This window comes from Thamnophis elegans, chromosome 2 (genome assembly GCF_009769535.1).
Source record: "Thamnophis elegans isolate rThaEle1 chromosome 2, rThaEle1.pri, whole genome shotgun sequence".
Taxonomy (NCBI): domain Eukaryota; kingdom Metazoa; phylum Chordata; class Lepidosauria; order Squamata; family Colubridae; genus Thamnophis; species Thamnophis elegans.
This window is the reverse complement of record NC_045542.1, coordinates 169653210-169657176: the sequence shown is the minus strand read 5'-3', so window position 1 is coordinate 169657176 and position 3967 is coordinate 169653210.

The window sequence follows — 3967 nt, the reverse complement described above, 5'->3', positions numbered from 1 at the left end:
ATAAACACCGGCTGGAGGAGAGAGGCGGGGAGTTGGGGGGAGGGGGAGATGCTGGGCGACTTCCAAGCCAAGGCTGGTCCCAGGCAGGCGGTTGCTCAACCGGTGAGGCTCTTCGATGCACCAAAAATAAGTTTGAAAAAATCGAAAGCGGTGCGGGAAGGTGATCGAGGGAAAGTGGGGAGAAGCGGGGGTTGGGGGGGGGGCAGAAGGAGAGAAAGTGACCGCTTTCTCTTAACTTTCAACGCAACTTTCTCTCCCACCCCTGGCCTTTCCGTTGCACGGATTCAGCCCCGCGGCGTCTTGTTCCGCGCATTCACACGTGCCCACCAACATCAAATCGCGCCAGCTTCCCTCCTTCCCGTGCAAACCTCTTATTTGCACGTACCAGCCGCCGACCCGTTTCACACGCTCCTACTGCTCTTCCTCCTCCTCCCAAGCCAAGTTTCCTGTATAAGGAATACTCTGTAGCAGCTCAGAGACACTCTTGGCTTCCTGCACCGACAGGAGCGTTAGATGGAATGACTTAAAAATAGGATGGAATAACAAAATCGGAAGGGACCGTGGAGGTCTTCTAGTCCAACCCCCTGCTCAGGCGGGAAACCTACCATTTGGTTATCTGATCTCTTCTTAAAAACTTTCAGTGTTGGAGCATTTACAACTTCTGGAGGCAAGCTGTTCCACTGATTAATTGTTCTGTCAGGAAATTTCTCCTTAGTTCTAAGTTGCTTCTCTCCTTGATTAGTTTCCACCCATTGCTTCTGATCTTGCCTTCAGGCGCTTTGGAGCAGCAATCACCCACTGGCGGTCTGCCAGAAAATTTTGGTGTTGCCCAGAAAAATTATTTACATTTTTTATATTGCACTAAATACTATTTTTTTAAAATCATATTAGTGGTCCACAGGATTTAAAATTATAAATTTAGTGGTCCCTGAAATCCGAAAGGTTGGTAACTCCTGCTTTGGAGAATAAAAGGTAACCAGGATATTGGCTTCAAAGAAGGAAAAGCGGGGCTGTTTTAATGCGTGGGCCTGAAGGGGACTTGCCTGTGGGCCCCACAAGCATAAGGGGCCCCTATTAATCTGTGTATGTTAACCCTTCAATGCACCTTGTATCATATAAATAAAGCAACTGTATGGCTTACTGAGTATAATTGTGTTTTTCGTGTATTGTTCAAATGTTTATTAGGTTGATTAGTTGTTGCTGCACAGCTTGTTTTTAGTGTTTCAACATCATTTTTTTTTAATTGCTGATAAAATAAATATATGCTTAATTTTATCGACCATTTACATTTTTATTCCTGTCAGTAGTTGTCGGAGGGGCCCCAGTACAGTGGTCTCCAACCTTGGCAACTTTAAGACTTGTGGACTTCAACTCCCAGAGTTCCTCAGCCAGCAAAGCTTTGCTGGCTAAGGAACTCTGGGAGTTGAAGTCCACAGGTCTTAAAGTTGCCAAGGTTGGAGACCACTGCCCCAGTACACTGCTTTGCCCGGGGTGCATAATGCTATTAAAATGGCCCTGAGGAAAAACCCGCATTAAAAAAAAAGGCAAAGCCTCAAAAGGCCCGGCCTCCATTTTGACTCTTTTGACCGCACCTCAAGGACATCCCTTCCCCTCCCCTCCCAGTTCTCTGCCAGACAATATTTTTATTCAGAACCAAAGAATTGCCAAAAGCCCATCTGCGGTAGTGCAGAGGTGGCATTCAGCAGGTTCTGACCAGTTCTGGGGAAGTGGTAGCTGAATTTTGAGTAGTTCACAGAACCAGTAAATACCACCTCTGACTGGCCCTGCCCCCTTCTATTCTCTGCCTCCCAAGTCCCAGCTGATCAGGAGGAAATGGGGATTTTGCAGTATCCGTCCCCTGTCACTCCCACCAAACCATGCCCGCCATGCTACGCCCACAGAACTGGTAGTAAAAAAAATGGAATCCCACCACTGGTGTAGTGGTTAAGGCACCTACTAGAAGCAAGAGACTCTGAACTCTAATCCGGCCTTAGGCCCGAAGCTAGCTCTGTGGCCTTGGGCCAGTCACTCTCTCTCAGCCCTAAGAAGGAGGCAATGGCAAACCACTTTTGGAAAACTGCAAGGATTAGACTTGGTAATAGTCAGGAATCAATGCATTTTGGAGAAATAAATAAATAAATAATAAAACAATAATAAATACTAAATAATTAATAATGAATGAATAAATGAATAATAATAATAATAATAATAATAATAAAAACACCAAGAAACTAATGACAATGCACTACAATTTACATCTACCTGGTGATACTGATAGATTATACCTGCCCTGAAAATCAGGTGGCAGAGGATTATAAGTGAAGCAAACAGTTGAAGAAGAAAAACATGCACTGGCTGATTATTTAAAAGAAAGTCAAGAACATCTATTAATCGAAGTAAAGAACAAAAATCTACTGAAGGTCCAATAGACAAAACAAGAATACAGAAAAGATGTGATAAAATCAAGAATGGAGAGTTGGCAGAACAAAGCACTGCATGGCCAATTTCTGGAAAAAATAAAAGATAAAGTGGACAGTGAACAAACTTGGTTATGGTTAACAACAGGTACATTAAAGAAAGAAACAGAGTCACTAATCCTGGCTGCGCAAGAACAAGCTATTCGCACAAATGCCATTAAGGCCAAAATCGAAAAATCCTCTGATGATGCCAAATGCAGACTTTGCAAAGAAGCTGATGAAACTGTTGATCACATACGCAGCTGCTGTAAAAAAATCGCGCAGACTGATTATAAATTGCGGCACAATTCAGTAGCACAAATGATCCATTGGAATTTGTGCAAAAATTATAATATTAAAACAGCAACAAACTGGTGGGAACATCAGCCTGAAAAAGTCACCGAAAATCAGATGGTCAAGATCTTGTGGGATTTCTGTATACAAACGGACAAAATACTGGCGCATAATACACCAGACATCACACTGGTTGAGAAAAATAAGGTCACAATCATAGACATCGCAATACCAGGTGATAGCAGGGTCGCCGAGAAGGAACATGAAAAAATCGCAAAATACCAGGATTTAAAAATTGAAATTCAACGACTATGGCACAAGCCAGCAGTGGTAATTCCAGTGGTAATTGGCACACTGGGTGCTATTCCAAAAGCACTGGAATTACATTTAAAACAGTTAAAAATTGACAAAATCACCATCAGTCAAATGCAAAAAGCCGCACTGCTTGGATCTGCACGCATATTACGAAAATAGGTTACGATGTCCTAGGCCCCTGGGTGGGGCCCGACTAGTAACCAATGCCAAATCCGGCAAAACAACTGGCCGCTGTGATACAATTGTATAATAATAATAAAAAATAAGGGACCTGCACTTCTCCAGGGAAAGGAGAAAAGAGGAGGGAGAATATAATGTATCGTCTGCAGGGAGAAGAAATGTAGCCAGGAGGTTTACATTTTGACCCAGGCTCAAGAAGGAGGCCAAAAGCTGAATGAACTTCTTCCAAGGATTATATCATGGTTGGATTCACACAACAGGCCTGATCAAGATAATTAAATTCGCAGTTGTGTTGGCACAAACCAGCTAAAACTCCAGTGCTGTACGATAGTTCCTCCTCTGGAGCTCAGCATGTGCAAACTCTCCTTTAACAAAGCGCTAAATTGCCAAGCAGGTACAGGGCTCATGCGAACGTGGCCAATGTCGAGTGTATCCTTTACTGGTTTGCATCCTTGTCAGGAGTTCTCAGATGCTGCAGGCCTGACACAGGGGTGCTGCTGATCCTCTAGCGTCAGTATGGGTAATCCTCGACTTACGACCACAATTGAGCCCAGAGTTTATGTTGCTAGATGAGACATTTGTTAAGTGAGGTCTGCCCCATTTTACGACACCTCTTGCCAATGTTGTTAGGTGAATCACTGCAGTTCTTAAATTTGTAACCCAGTTGTTAAGTGAATCTGGCTTCCCCCTTAACTTTGCTCATCCGAAGGTCGCAAAAGAAG